Below are 16957 nucleotides of genomic sequence, written 5' to 3' on the forward strand. Positions count from 1 at the left end.
TGAGTCCATGTGGGACAGGGACTGTGTCCAATCTGATGATTTGTATCTACCCCTGTGCTTAATGAAGAACATAGTAAGTTATTAGCAAATACCACCTTCATTATTAAAGGAGGAATCTAGTCTCACTGGTCTACAGGACAGAACGTTCCTATTGTTCCTCCTCCCTCAACTCTTTTCCATTCACCAGTCCCTCCAATTTTCTTTTGTCATGGTATTTGTTAAATGCTTACTATGTATGAGGCACTGTATTAAGCGCTGGGGTCGAAACCAGATAACCAGGTGGGCCACAATCCATGTCCCATATGAGCTCACAGTCATAATTTCCATGTCACAGATGAAGTAACTGAGACCTCGAGAAGTGATGTGGCTTGCCCAAGGTAACCCAGCATACAAGTGGCAGAGCCAAGACTAGAACCCAGGACCTCTGACCCCCAGGCCCGGACCCTTTCCACAGGACCATGCTGCTTCTAAGCACTTAATATGTGTCAGGGGCTGTATTTAGGGCTGGTGTAGATACAGGTTAACCAGGGTATGAACCCCTTGAGGGCCAGGGGACCTTTTTAATTCTAACTGGTGTATATTTTATGGTATTTGTTAAGACCTTACTACTTACCAGACTATGCACTAAGCACTGGGTATATGCACGTTAACCAGGTGATCCACATGGGCCTACAATCCTAATTCCCATTTCATAGATGAAGTAACTGAAGCACAGAGAAGTGAAGTGACTCATCCAAAGCCACACAGCTGACTGACAAGTGGTGACGCCAGAATTAGAACCCAAATCTTCTGACTCTCAGGTCTATGCTCTTCCCACTATGCAAGACTGCTATTCTTTCCGAACACTTGGGTTACTGCTTGGCACATAGTAAGTGCTTTAATAAATACACAGACCACATAGCCATTAGCCACTACTGATTGGGATCTAGACCAAACAGACCCTCGATTCCTCCGGAATCCTGCTGACCACCAGCTTCCAGGACTCTCGGTATCCTCTTTTTTAATGGCATTTGTAAAGGGTTTACTATGTGCCAGGCACTGTACTAAGTACTGGGGTAGATACAAGCCAATCAGGTTGAAAACACTCCATGTTCACATTTCCCAATCCTAGCTCTTTCCACTAGTTCATGTTACATCTCAATAATAGAACTCCTCATGCTGTGAGTTACTTTAATAAAGAGTAAACAGTAGTCTAATGTTAATATTAGAGAACACAGCGGAAAGTGGACTTTAATATTCTTTTTCCATTGGTCCTGGAATAAATCCTAATTTAGAACATGTACTTACATGGGAAAATCAACTCCAAGGTTAATTAGGGTCAACCTGGATATTTTGATGATGATAATGTCATTTGCTAAGTACTTACCACTTAACTGAAGCATTTATTATATCCCCCTCTAGATTGTAAGCTCGTTGTGGGCAGAGAATGTGACTGTTTATTGTTTTATTTTATCATCATCATCATCATCATCAATCGGATTTATTGAGCGTTTACTATGTGCAGAGCACTGTACTAAGCGCTTGGGAAGTACAAATTGGCAACATATAGAGACAGTTCCTACCCAACAGTGGGCTCACAGTCTAAAAGGGGGAAACAGAGAACAAAATCAAACATACTAACAAAATAAAATAAATTGAATAAATATGTACAAGTAAAATAAATAAATAAATAAATAGAGTAATAAATATGTACAAACATATATACATATATACAGGTGCTGTGGGGAAGGGAAGGAGGTAAGATGGGGGGATGGAGAGGGGGACGAGGGGGAGAGGAAGGAAGGGGCTCAGTCTGGGAAGGCCTCCTGGAGGAGGCCTTTTACTCTCACTAGTGCTGAGTACAGTGCTCCACACACAGTAAGCACTCAATAAAAATGACTGAATTGAATGCGAAGCATTGTTCTAAGTCTGGGGTAGATACAAGTTAATCAGGTTGGACGCACGCCCTGTCCCAAGTGGGGCTTACAGTCTAAGTTAGAGTGAGAACAGAATTGAAACCCACTTTACAAATAAGGAACCCAATTTTTCAGGTGAGGATCTTTGCTTCTCACTCAGTCCTCCAGATGATTTAAGAGGCCCGCCCGCCATCACAGCGCGTGGCCCCCGCTGCTCCTGGAAGGATCCTCTCCTCAGAGCGCCAGAGAGGCCCGCCATAGACGCCCGGGACTCCGTTCCCGAGAGGCCCGCCCGCCATCACACCGCGTGGCCCCCGCTGCTCCCGGAAGGACCCTCTCCTCAGAGCGCCGCCACAGACGCCCGTGATTCCGTTCCCGAGAGGCCCTCCCGCCATCACACCGCGAGGCCTTGCTGCTCCTGGAAGGATCCTCTCCTCAGAGCGCCGCCATAGACGCCCGGGACTCCGTTCCTGAGAGGCCCACCAGCCCGCCATCACACCGCCTGGCCCCCGCTGCTCCAGGAATGATCATCTCCTCAGAGGGCCCCATTGACGCCCGGGACCCCCTTCCCAAGAGGCCAGACCGCCATCACACCGCATGGACCCCGCTGCTTCCGGAAGGATCCTCTCCTCAGAGCGCCAGGGAGGCCTGCCATAGACGCCCGGGACTCCGTTCCCGAGAGAGTTGCCCGCCATCACACCGCGTGGCCCCCGCTGCTCCCGGAAGGCTCCTCCCCTCCGAGCGCCGCCACAGACGCCCCCTGCTTCCACCCCCACCCACTCAAGGGACCTTCCTTATAGTGCCCCCCAACCCCCCTTCCCGGTCCGGTCCTGACTGACTCCCCGCCCCCACCCCGGGAAAAAGGCCCTTGTTATCACGGTTACATTAACGACAACTTCATTCGCACCTACTCAGCCTTCCTGTCCCGCCATCGACCCCTGGCCCACGTCCTCCCCCGGGCCTGGAATGCCCTCTCTCTGCCCATCCGCCAAGCTAGCTCTCTTCCTCCCTTCAAGGCCCTACTGAGAGCTCATCTCCTCCAGGAGGCCTTCCCAGACTGAGCCCCTTCCTTCCTCTCCCCCTCGTCCCCCTCTCCATCACCCTCAACTTACCTCCTTCCCTTCCCCACAGCACCTGTATATATGTATATATGGTTGTACATATTTATTACTCTATTTATTTATTTTACTTGTATCGATCTATTCTATTTATTTTATTTTGTTAGTATGTTTGGTTTTGTTCTCTGTCTCCCCCTTCTAGACTGTGAGCCCACTGTTGGGTAGGGACTGTCTCTATATGTTGCTAGCTTGTACTTCCCAAGCGCTTAGTACAGTGTTCTGCACACAGTAAGCGCTCAATAAATACGATTGATTGATTGATTGATTGATTTAAGAAGATTTTAATAGTCTGATCGCCTTTCTCCCCACTTCCCAATCCAACACCACAACTCTCCCCAATGTCAAATCTCTCTTCCTCAGAAATCCTCCCCTGATTAGTTCACAGCACCTCAATCTCTCCAGACCATTGCTTAATATAGATAGTATTCTTAACCTTAGCACTTACAGACTTATGCATATTTTCATATTTATTTAATGATATATTCAGCTATTTTTCATCCTGATACAATTTTACTACTACTAATAATAATTGTGGTATCAGTTACTCAATCAGTGGTATTTATTGAGTATCTACTTTGTACAGAACAGTACACTAAGCATTTGGGACAGTACAATGTAACAGAATTGATAGACAGGGTCCCTGCCCACAGAGAGCTTTGTGCCAAGCTACTGTGATAGATGCAGGTTCATCAGGATAGACATAGTCCTTGCCCCACTTGGGACTCACAGTCTAGTAGGAGACAGAACAGGTATTGAATCCTCATTTTACAGATGAGGAAACTGAGGCTCAGAGAAGGTATGTAACTTGCCCAAGTTCACCCACTGGGAGATTGGCAGAGCTGGGATTAGAACCCCAGTCCTCTGACTCGGACTCGCAGGCACGTGCTCTTTCCACTAGGCTATGCTGCTTCCCTTTCATTCATTCGTTCAATCATTCATTCAATCGTATTCATTGAGTGCTTACTGTGTGCAGAGCACTGTACTAAGCGCTTGGGAGAGTATAATGCAACAATAAACAGACACTTTCCCTGCCCACAACGAGCTTACAGTCTAGAAGGAGAGACAGGCATTAATATAATTAAATAAAGTTCAGGGCACTGTATTAATCACTTAGGAGAGTAAATTCAACAGAGTTGGTAGACACATGCCCTGACTCACAATGAACTTTTTTTACGGTATTTGTTAAGTTCTTACTATGTGTCAGACACTGTTCTAAGCACTGGGGTAGATGGAAGGTAATCAGTTTGGGCACAGTCCATGTCCTACATGTGGTTCAGAGTCACAAACCCCATTTTGCAGATGAGGTAACTGAGGCATAGAGAAGTTGAATGACTTGCTCAAGGTCACACAGCAGACAAATGGTAGAGGTGGGACTAGAACCCCCTTCCTTTTGACTCGCAGACCCGGGCTCTAGCCTCTAGGTCATGCTGCTTCCCCTAAGCTTAGATTATAGAGAAGGGAGTCTGCCCCTTCTACCATACCTGACTGATCTACTACAACATTTCACTCTTCCAATGCCAACCTACTAATTGCACCCACTCACTGTTATTTTAGAGGTAGTGCTTGACACATAGTATGTGCTTAACAAATACCATCATAATTAGGTCCCATTGAAGCCAAAGGGATTAGAACATAGTTCTGATGTTCTTTTTTAATTTTTGATGGTAGTTAGTGCTTACTATGTGCCAGGCACTGTTCTAAGCTTTGGGCACTGTTCTATGTGTTGGGCACTGTTCCAAATGGTGTCATTAATACCACAACCAATGTCAATGTTCTGCCATTAGTGAACTTATATCTAATACAGCGCTTAGACCAGGGCTAGACACATAGTATTTGCTTAACAACTGCCATAAAAATAAAACAAAACAAAACAAAATAAGAAAACCCAAATGATTGTTTGGTAACTTCCACGGCTATGGTTTCCCTTGTAATGAGCGCTCTTAGATTGTGAGCACCCACTGGGGAGGGAACCCTGTCTAATTCCCATCTGTTTATTGTCTCCCAGTGCTTCGTACAGTGTCCTGAACACAGTGAGTGCTTAACAAATGTTACTACTCTTACTACTATCATTTTCAGGATTTCTGCTAAGGGTGACCTTCTTACCAAATGGCCAAGAAGATTCTCCCCTCAGATGATCTCTTTTTTTTAATGGTATTTATCGAATGCTTGCTATGTTGAGAGCACTGTCCTAAGTGTCCAGGAGAGTACAATGCAGTACAGAATTAACAGATATGTTCTCTGCCCATAACGAGTCTTACTCTTTCTACTGTCAGCTTCTTGTGGTCAGGGAGCCTGTCTACCAACTCTGCTGCATTGTACTCTCCTAATCAGTAAATTTATTAATCAATCACTTAGTCAATGGCATTTATTGGGCGCTGACTGTCTAGAGGGTTAGGAATGTCAGGGAGGAAGCAGAGGGAAGGGAGGACAATAAGGTGAGGATCGATAGAGAAAGCTCTATACTGAGGACCATTTTGGCCAAACAATCCCTGAAGGAGAGCTCTCTGCATACATCCACGGCAAAGAGAGAGAATCGGTTCACCCCAGAAATGAAGTGGACAGAGAAGATCTTCCCCAGGGCCGCCTTCATGTACTTGTTCCTCAGGCTTTAGATGGGGGTGGGCAGCACTGTGTAGAATACGACCACTAGCAGATCCAATGTCGATGGGGAGGATGAGGGTGGCTTCAGATGGGCAAACGAAGCCGTGAAAAAAAACAGAGAGACCACGGCCAAGTGAGGTAGACAGGTGGAGAAGGCTTTGGTCCGGCCCTTGGTAGCCGGCATCGTCAGCACCGCCAAGAAGATGTGGACATAAGACTTGAGGATGGATGCAAAGCATCCCAAACCCAAAATAACACTGAAGACAAGAACACAGACCTCTGCTCGGGCCTCTCCAGGGCACATGGGTTTGAGCAGCTGGGGGACTTCACAGAAGAACTGGTGGATGATGCGAGGACTGCAAAAAGGAAGGAAAAGGTGGTGGCCATGTGCATCAGGTAGTAGAGACCCCCAATGAGCCAGGAGACAGTGGCCATCTTCCCACAAACCTCTCCGTCCATGATGATGTCATAGCTCAAGGGGCAGCAGATGGCCGCATAGCGGTCATAGGACACCGCTCAAAGGATGAAAAACTCTGAACTACCAAAAAGAATCATTAATAAGCCGTGTGTAGCACACCCCAGGAAGGATATGGACAAGGAGTTGAGGATGGACTTTGGGACCATGGTGGTGATGTAGCAGAGATCTAAGAGGGACAGATTCCTGAGGAAAAAGTACATGGGAGTGTGGAGGCGCTGGTGAAGGGTGGTGATGGTAAGGATGAGGAGATTCCCCGTAAGGGTCACCAGGTAGACAAGGAGGAACAGCGTGGCGTGGATCAGCTACTGGTCCTCTGAGAACCCCAGGAGAAGAAATTCCTTCAACATGGAGACATTTGCCATTTTCTACTTGGATTTTCCTGGGAACAATTTGGACAGGAAATGAGAAAGTGGATGATTGGAATTCATTTAAAATTCCAGCTGGATGCCCAATTTGAAGACATATTATTCTCAACTTCTCATTTATTTATTTATTGATTTATTTATTTATTTATTTATTTATTTATTTATTTATTCACTCATTCAATCAATCGTATTTATTGAGCATTTACTATGTACAGAGCACTGTCCTAAGCACTTGGAAATTACAATTCAGCAATAGAGACACTCATACCTACACTGGGCTTGCAATCTAGAAGGGGGAGACAGACATCAAAACAATTAAACTGGAATAATTATAAATAAATAGAATTATAGATATGTACATATATATACAAGTGTTGTGGGGCGGGGAGAGGGGAGAACAGCAAAGGGAACAGGTCGGGGTGACGTGGAGGGGAGGGCGAGCTGAGAAAAGGGGGGGTTTAGTCTGGGAAGGCCTCTTTGAGGAGGTGAGCCTTCAGTAGGGCTTTGAAGGAGGGAAGTGTGATTGGCAGATTTGAGGAGGGAAGACATTCCAGGTGTTTAAGAAAGGATTTAGGTCAAGAGAAGCAGCATGGCTCAGTGGAAAGATCCCAGGCTTGGGGGTCAGAGGACCTGGGTTCTAATCCCCATCTATTCTCCATTTACTCCCTTGGAGAACTCTTTCGCTCTTATGGCTTCAACTACCACCTCTGTGCAGATGATACCCAAATCTATATCTCCAGCACTGCTCTCTCTCTCTCTCTCTCTCTCTCTCTCTCTCTCCGGATTATCTTTCTACAGAAACGCTCTGGGCATGTCACCACCCTCCTCAAAAATCTCCAGTGGTTGCCTATCAACCTTCGCATGAAGAAAAAACTCCTCACTATTGACTTCAAAGCTCTTCATCACCTTGGCTTCTCCTACCTCACTTTCTTTCTCTCCTTCTTCAGCCCAGCCCACAAACTCCGCTCCTCTGCCACTAACCTCCTCACTGTGCCTCGTTCTCGCCTTTCCCGCCGTCGACTCCTGTCCCACGTCTTACCTCTGGCCTGGAATGCCCTCCCTCCTCACATCTGCCAAACTAGCTCTCTTCCCCAATTCAAAGCCCTACTGAGAGCACACCTACCTCAAGAGGACTTCCCAGACTAAGCCCCCCTTTTACCTCTGCTCCTCCTCCCCTCCCCATCGCCCCTACTACACATGGGGCTCACATTCTTAGTCCCCATTTTACAGATGAGGTAACTGTGGCACAAAGGTAAGTAACTTGCCCAAAATCAAACAGCTGACAAACAAGCAAAAACTCCTTCGAATCAAGCAAACAGTCCTCACTCTCGGCTTCAAGGCTCTCCATTACCTCGCCCCCTCCTACCTCACCTCCCTTCTCTACTACAGCCCAGCCCGCACCCTCTGCGCCTCTGCTGTTAACCTCCTCACTGTATCTCGTTCTCGCCTGTCTTGCGGTCGGCCCCCGGCCCACGTCCTTCCCCTGGTGTGGATTGCCCTCCCTCCACACATATTCCAAGCTAGCTCTCTTCCTCCCTTCAAAGCCCTACTGAGAGCTCACCTCCTCCAGGAGGCCTTCCCAGACTGAGCCCCCCTTGTTCCTCTCCTCCTCCCCATCCCCCCCGCCCTACCTCCTTCCCCTCCCCACAGCACCTGTATATACGATTGTGCAGATTTATTACTCTATTTTACTTGTACATATTTACTATTCTATTTATTTGGTTAATGATGTGCATATAGCTTTAATTCTTTTTGTTCTGACGATTTTGACACTTGTCTACATGTTCTGTTTTGTTGTCTTTCTCCTCCTCCTAGACTGTGAGTCCGTTGTTGGGTAGGGACTGTCTCCATACGTTGCTGACGTTTACTTCCCAAGCGCTTAGTACGGTGCTCTGCACACAATAAGCGCTCAATATATACTATTGAATAAATGAATGAAATTGTAGAGCCGGGAATAGAACCCACAACCTCTGACTCCCAAGCCCATGCTGTTTGCACTAAGCTACACTGCTTCTCTGAGGGATGAAATAATACTCATAATCATCGATGTTGACGTCTACTACAGAGTTGGTAGACACATTCCCTGCTTACATGGAACTTACAGTACAGAGAGGAAGCTTCCAGTCTAGAACTTCCAGGCTGGAATTGACAGCACTTTCCTCTCCCATCGATGGTGGCCACCACTATCTAGACTTTAGCCAGGAAGTAGAGGTCTGGGAAAGATGATTTATGACTGTTAATTCCAACATTTTGATTTCATGCCCTCCAACGTCAGCTGCATGTTCATTCCCCCTGAAAGAGCTGCACATCCTCTTTTTTTAATTTTTTTCATTTTAGCATTTTGATCTGTGACCTTTCTGGAATAGTGGACGTCGAGAGCAGGAATATACCACAGTAGCTCTCTTGGACCAAGCTCTCTGGCTCCAAACAAGTGAATGTCTAAACAGGTTTGCCCAACCTCAAGGGGCATAGAGAGGGGAGACAGAATCCATTGAGATTCAGAGGACACCATTTCAAATCCCAGCTCTGCCAGTTGTCTGTTGTGTGAACTTTGGCAAGTTGCTTTACTTCTGTGTACATCAGTTCCCTCATCTACAAAATGGAGTTTCAATAACTTTTAATAATTATTAAATAATGATGGCATTTGTTAAGTGCTTACTGTATGCCAAGCACTATTCTAAGCGCTGAGGTACATGAAATCACACTGCTTAGCACTAAAACCAAACCTGAACAGTAATCATGTTGTCCCACGTGGGGCTCATAGTTTTAATCCTAACTTTTCAGATGGGGTAATGGAGGCACAGAGAAGTGAAGTGGCTTCTCCAATATCACACAGCAGACAAGTGGCAAACCGAGATTAGAACCCACACCCTCTGACTCCTAAGCCTGTGCTCGTTCCACTAAACCATGTTGCTTTCTACCTCTTACTCATACCGTGAGCCACATATGGGACCTGATAATTTTGACTCTACCCTAGTGCTTGGTACAGTGCTTGGCACATAGTAAGTGCCTAACAAACACTACAATTATTATTATTATTCACCCCCACTATCTGGAGAGCTTGGATCTATTTGGGAATTGAAATTCATCATGCAACAGGCTATGTGGGGTTCAGCAGCACTGGCTCAATGGAAAGAGCACGGGATTGAGAGTCAGAGGTCATGGGTTCAAATCCCGGCTCTGTCAATTGTCAGCTGTATGACCTTGAGGAAGTCACTTAACTTCTCCGTGCCTCAGTTACCTCATCTGTAAAATGGGGATGAAGACTATGAGCCTCACGTGGGGAAATCTGATCACTTTGTATCTTCCCCAGTGCTTAGAACAGTGCTTTGCACATCGTAAGCACTTAACAAATGTCATCATCATTATCATTCCAGAAACAATTAGAGGCAGGTGTAGGGGCAAAGGCTCTCTGAAGTTCTTGGAGGGGGTTCTCAGCTCCCCACAAATCACACTACAGCATCCTGGGACAGTGGACGTGCGCTTGAATGGTGGTACTCAATCCGTCCCCGTGGTTTGACCTGGCACTCTCTGCTCTGAGTTCGAGCGTGAGGCAGAGCAGGGTCTCTGAGTGGACATGAGGGGCAAGGGGACAGTGACAATGATTATTCGTTGATTCAGGTTCTGCACTCACCAGGAGACGTGCCGTGTCGGGGTCTTCTGGCCTGTGCTGACCTGGTTTGGCCTCCTTTCCTCTATAGCTCAAGGATGCTCACAGTAGGTGGGGTCAGTCTCCACAGAGCCCTCAGACTCAGCCCGCCTGGTGCTCAAGAGGATCTGAGAGACAAGAAAATGGGGGCTGCCAGTAAGACTGAAGACAGATCCGTTTGTCCCTTAGAATGTCTGGTTCCAGGGCAGTGAGGCAAGGGCCTCTGGGAAAGAGACTTTATTGTTCCTTCCCAGCCTGGGGGACAGAGACTTGTGGTGGTCTGGATAGGAAGGGCAGAGCGGAGGATGCCAGTGAGCATCCTTGGGGAGTTTGGTGATTTTGTCTCCATGGAAATAAAACAAAATTGGTATTAACTGAGGGCTGTAGAGAGAGACTGAGGACTGTGGAGAAATGCTCCTAAAGCAGAAACAGGCCTGGGATAAATTTTTGATTATAGGTCCAGTGGGGAAGCTACCACCATTTAACAAAACAGCTTAGAGGCAGGGTCTTCTCTGCTATTTTCATTCTAGTCCCAACTGCGCAGGTAAAACACACCTGAGATGTTTGACTGTGAATTTTGCCTGTGTGTGTGTGTGCACAATGAAATAATTTTGGGACCAAATAGTGGTTATAATTACAGCAACAGTAGTAAATGTAGCCACAGTATTTATTCATTCATTCATTCAGTTGTATTTGTTTATCGCTTACTGTGTGCAAAGCACCGTACTAAGTGCTTGTGAGAGCACAATATAACAATAGACACATTCCCTACCCAAAATGAGTAATTGCATTAATTAAGTGCAAACTGGGTACAATACGCTTTACTGAGTGCTTGGGGGAGTACAAAACAATTTGCAGACTCGTTCTCTACCCACAGTGAACTTACAGTCTAGTAGTAGCGATGACATTTAATGGGTGCCCACTGCCTTCAACACTGGAGTATTTACAAATCGATAAGGCCGGATACAGTCCCTATCCCACATGACATTCACAGTCTGTAGGTAGAAGGGAGAGCAGTTATTGAATCCCCATTTTTATGTTGAGGAAACTGAAGCCCAAAGAACTTAAATCACTCGACCAAGGTCACACAACAGGCAAGTGGTACAGTGCTCTGCACACAGTAAGCGCTCAATAAATACGATTAATGATGATGAAGTGGTGGAGTTGGATTTAGAATTCAGGTCCCTTTGACTTCCAGGGCCATAACTCTATTCACTAGGCCACTCTGCTTCTCTGTGGAAGCAGCTTCCCACTGACAACAGTTTCAAAAAAAAAACCGTTCAGGCCATGTTTCTTCTCCCCTCAAGAATTTCCAAAGGTTCTCCATCCACATTCGCATCAAACAGAAACTCCCTACCATTGGCTTTAAAGCACTCAATCACATTGCCTCCTGCTACCTCATTTCACTGCTCTCCTACTGCAACCCAGTCCACACACTTCACTCCTCTAATACCAACCTGCTCATTGTACCTCAGAATCATCTATCTCATTGCTGACTTCTTGCCCACATCCTTCCTCTGGCCTGGAATGCCTTCCCTCCTCTTATCAATTACTCTCCCCACTTTCAGTGACTTATTGAAGGCACATCTCCTCGAAGAAGCCTTCCCTGAATAAGCCTTCTTTTCCTTTTCTTCAACTCCCTTCTGCATTACCCTGACTTGCTCCCTTTATTCACCCCCGATCCCAGCCCCACAGTATTTCTGTACATATCTGTAATTTATTTATTTATATTAGTGTTGGTCTCACCCTCTGGACTGTAAGCTCTTTGTGGGCAGGGAATGTGTCTGTTGTAGTGTTATATTGTACTCTCCCAAGTGCTTAGCACAGTGCTCTACAAGTACTAAGTGCTCAATAAATACGATTGACTGACTGACATGTGACCAATAATGTCAGTCTGGAATAGGGAAGATTGGTTTCAATTTTGAGCAATATTGATTATTCTAGTATTCTAGATCTTTTTGCCCTGTCTTAGCACTTGTGGATATATGTATATTCATATTTTTCATCCAGTGGCATTTATTGAGCACCTACTGAGTGCCTATTGAGTACTTTGTGCTAAAAGAGTAGCAGGAAAATAGAAAATGTGCTGTCCTGTTATGAAGGAATGTAGAAGTTATTGAATCAATCAATTAGATTGATGTCATTGATTTGATTAATGAATGTGTAGTCGATTATTTATTCTGATTCCACTTTCAGTATCTATCTTCTGTTAGCATTTCTTGTAGGCAGAGTCTTTGTCTCATCCTTCTCTTGTACATATTTACTACTGTATTTTATTAATGATGTGCATATAGCTATAATTCTATTTATTCTAAGGGTTTTGACACCTGTCTACATAATAGTAATGATGGCATTTGTTAAGCTCTTACTATGTGCAAAGCACTGGGGAGATACAAGGTGATCAGGTTGTCCCATGTGGGGTTCACAGTCAATCCCCATTTTACAGATGAGGTAACTGAGGATCAGGGAAGTTAAATGACTTGCCCAAGGTCACACAGCAGACATATGGTGGAGCCTGGATTAGAACCCATGGCCTCTGACTCCCAAGCCCATGCTCTTTCCACTGAATCATGCTCCTGCTTCTCTATATGTTTTGTTTTGTTGTCTGTCTCTTGCCTCTAGACTGTGAGCCCATTGCTGGGTAGGGATCATCTCTGTATGTTACCGACTTGTACTTCCCAAGCGCTTAGTACAGTGCTGTGCACACAGTAAGCCCTCAATAAATATGATTGAATGAATGAATGTTGTACTTTCCTGATCACAGTGTTTTATACTCAAAGGGAACTCAATAAATACCTTTATTAATACTATTACTATACTACTACTGTTATTGCTACTGCTACTAACCTACTCTTACTACAACTATTAATTCACTATTACTGCTATTATTTCTACTACTACTAGTACTACTACTATACTGTTACTACTGTGACTATTACTGGTACTACTACTACTAATTCTGCTATTACTGTGACTACTACTACTACTATCGCTACTACTATTACTACTACTACTACTGACTTGTTTGTATCTACCCCGGTACTCTGTACAGTGCCTGGCACATAATAAATACTTAAAAAATACCGTAATTTTTATTATTACTACTGCTATTACTATGACTGTTACTGTCACTACTGTCACTATTTTCTACTATGAATATTACTATGACTTCTACTACTACTGCTGCTACTGGTTGAATAGGGCTGGCCTCCATCTGTTCTTTCACTCCTCTAAGATCAGTGGGTCTTTGCCAATGCTCCAAAACTGCTCTACTAATGAAATTTCCAACATTCCATACATTCTTTCTTTCAAACGTTTTCTCCACCAATAAATAATTCCTGTCCCTGGTTTGAGAGGTTGGACATTGATTTTCTGGACAGCTGTCCAGTCTTGTTCAATACATTCCAAACCCATTAGTCCATTGCTTCTCAATAGGTGTTCAATAAATACTACTGGTGGACAGATTGATCGACTAGAACGCTGTTCAGGTTTGGTTTTAGTGCTAAGCAGTGTGATTTCCCCCTTAATAGTTGCTCAATGAATACGATTGTCTTGCTGATTCACTGATTGAGAGGTAAAGGGGATTAGCATTGCCTGGAAAAGTGCTATGCAGTTAGTGTGAAATGGATGGGTAGAGACAACTCTCTGCATATTAGAAGTTCATGGCATTAGAATTAACTATTTATGAGACCCCAGGACCCTCCCCAGGGTGGCGTTCATGTCCCGGTTTCTCAGGCTGTAGATGAGGGGGTTCAGGGTGGGGGCACCACCGTGTAGAACGCGGACACCACTAGGTCCAGCATCGACGGGGAGGCCGAGGGCGTTGTTAGGTAGGCAAAGGCACCTGTAATGATATAAAGAGTGAAAACAACCAGGTGGAACAGTCAGGTGGAGAAGGCTTTGGACTGCCCACCTGACGATAGCATCCTCAGCACAGCTAAAATGATGTCAAAGTAAGAAATGACTACGAATCCAAAGGAGAAGAAACCGGAGGAGGCCCCTATGGCAATACTTATGTCTTTGGCCGTATGTTTCTCAGAACAAGAGATCTTCAATAAGGAGTGGATGTCTCAGGAAAACATTTGGACCCCGTGGGACTCACAGAAACGCAGGGAGGAAACATTAGTGGAGAACAAAACCCTAAGCAGCCCCCCGCTGAGCCGTGAAGTGACCATGAACTTTACATAGACCCCTCGGTCCATGACAACCTCGTAGCGCAGGGGGTGGCAGATGGCCATGTACCTGTCATAGGACATTACCGTGAGGACAAACGTCTCAGAAGCAGCAAACAGAATCACTAGAAAGACCTGGAAGACACAGCCCAGGAAGGAGATGGATGTGTTTTGGGGCATAGAGTGAAGATGGACTTGGGGACCGTGATGAAAATGAGGCAGAGGTCGAGGATGGACAAGTTCCTGAGAAAGACGTACATGGGGGTGTGGAGGCACCAGTCTAGGGCAGTGATGGTGACTATAATGAGATTTCCCGTCAGGACCGCCAGGTAGACCAGGAGGAACATGAGGTGTTCTTGCAGCTCCTGGACTTCCGAGTACCCCAAGAGGAGGAATCCAGTCACTGAGAAGTGATTGTTCACCTTCCGCAGCCTTCCATTTTACCTCCTGAGGGAGGAAGAAGAGAGATAGCCAAGATCTGTTAATTAGTATATTGCTTTTCAGAATATCCTATTCAAAAGTTGGGGACTACTTGCCATTTGTGTAGTAACTGTAATGAGAGAAGTGGCTGAAAGATTGAAAAACTGATGATGAAGGGTGAGGGAGGAAAATGAAGTATGGGGGATGGTGGAAGATGGAGGACAGGAGATGAGGGGTGGCAGAGGAAGACGCATATTGGAGGAGGAGGAAGAACGATGGAGGATGTCAGACGATGATGGGGAATAATGGAGGATGACAAGATAACAGATGATGATAGATGATGGAGGTTGATGGAGGACCATGGAGAATAATTAGGATGACTGAGGATGATGGAGACTAATGGGGGGGGTGACAGAGGACGATGGAGACTAATGGAAGATAACAGAGAATGATGGAGAATAATAGATGATGTCAGAGGATGATGGTAAATAATGAGGGATGACAGAAGACAGTGGAGAATAATGGAGGATGACAGAATAACAGACAATGATGGATGATGGAGGTTCATGGAGGATGACTGAAAACAATGGAGGATGAAGGAGAACAATGGAGAATAATGGCAGATTCTAACTTGGACTGTGAGCCCCATTTGGGACAGGGATTGTGTCCAACCTGAATAGCAATGAGGACTCATGAACTGATATTGAGCCACAGTTGCTCTCCTATGCGTTTAATGGAGAATGCCTCCGTGCTGAATATGTGTTTTTCCTGCTACTCTCCCCTCACTCCAACATGTGCAAGTTAACATCGGGCAGTTCTGCATATTAGAACTCCAAGAAAAACGATTTGGGAGACCTGTCTGGCTTCTTCCCAGCTAAACTCAGTTCCACTGAAGCAACGTTTTTTTTTTCTCTGAAACCTTCCTGAAGAGCAGGGAAAACATTTAAAGGAACTAGTTCCCTTTAAATAACTGTCAGACAGTTCTGACTTACTGAGCATGGAACACCAGGGGCCCAGTTCTAGAATGATCCTTACTCAGGTCAAACATCTAGCCCTCTCTGAATCAACCAGTTGTGAGGAAAAGATAAAACAAGCGCCTTTTTTTCCCAAGTTCATTAAGCTGCTATGTCATAGTAGATTTAACGAAAGTCTTTGACATCATCAGTAGATCTAGGCATTGAAAATTACTTACTACATCTTCAAAATGTCATTCTGATTCTAAGATTAAGGCAGAGACAGTGATTCTGTGCACGGATCTGGGAGTCAGAAGATAATGGGTTCTAATCCAGGCTCTGCCACTGGTCTGCAGGGTGACCTTGGACAAGTCACAATTATTATTATTATCATTATCATTTTATTATTATTATTATTATCCATTTCCCCACCACCAGTGGAGTGAGGCAGGGTTGCACGTGGTCCTGGTCCTGTTGAATTGAGGCCACTCAACCTTGCTGGAAAATGCGACAAAAGACATGGACACAGGTGGTAGAACAACCTTTCATTCCTCTGGGTAGCTCTTGGGATTCAATTGACTTGGATCCTCATCCAAAGTCATAGAGACTGTCATTCATGAATTTCTGTTTAGAGATGACTGTGCCCTAAAATCACACGCCAAAGACAACCTGTAGGTGATTGCAAACCGTTTTGCTGAATCAGCCTAAACCTACACCCAAAGAATTTTTATGGTCACAGGGCTAGATGCCGTCACAGAATTCTGCTACTGAGGTAGCACGCTGACCCACAATGAAATAATGGATGAGGAATTATTAATTTTAATCCAGGAAGCCAGCCCACCCTTTGGGAGACTGTACTAAACGGAGTATGGTGGCCACATGGTACTAGGCTCCAGATGAGAGTAGACTGTAATCTCGTTGTGGGCAAGAAATGTCACCGTTTATTACTGTATTGTACTTTGCCAAGCGCTTAGTTCAGTGCTCTGAACATGGTAAGCGTTCAGTAAATACGATTGAAAGACTAGTTCAGTGCTTGGCACATTGTGAGCTCTTAACAAGTACCATTAAAAATATGGGAAGAGTATGACAGATGTTGAAGGATGTTGAAGGACACTTTGTCTCTCCCATCGTTCCCAGCAATATCTCAGGGAGATCTCCTGACCCCTCTCAAAATCCACCCTCTCCAACTGCACCTCCAACTCCATCCTTTCACACCTTATAAAATCACTTGCCACCTCCTTTCTTCCCTTCCTCACCTTGATCTCTAACAGTTCACTTTCCAATGATTCCTTCCCCACTGATTTCA

This window comes from Tachyglossus aculeatus, unplaced genomic scaffold (assembly GCF_015852505.1).
Source record: "Tachyglossus aculeatus isolate mTacAcu1 unplaced genomic scaffold, mTacAcu1.pri scaffold_92_arrow_ctg1, whole genome shotgun sequence".
In the NCBI taxonomy this organism is placed as follows: domain Eukaryota; kingdom Metazoa; phylum Chordata; class Mammalia; order Monotremata; family Tachyglossidae; genus Tachyglossus; species Tachyglossus aculeatus.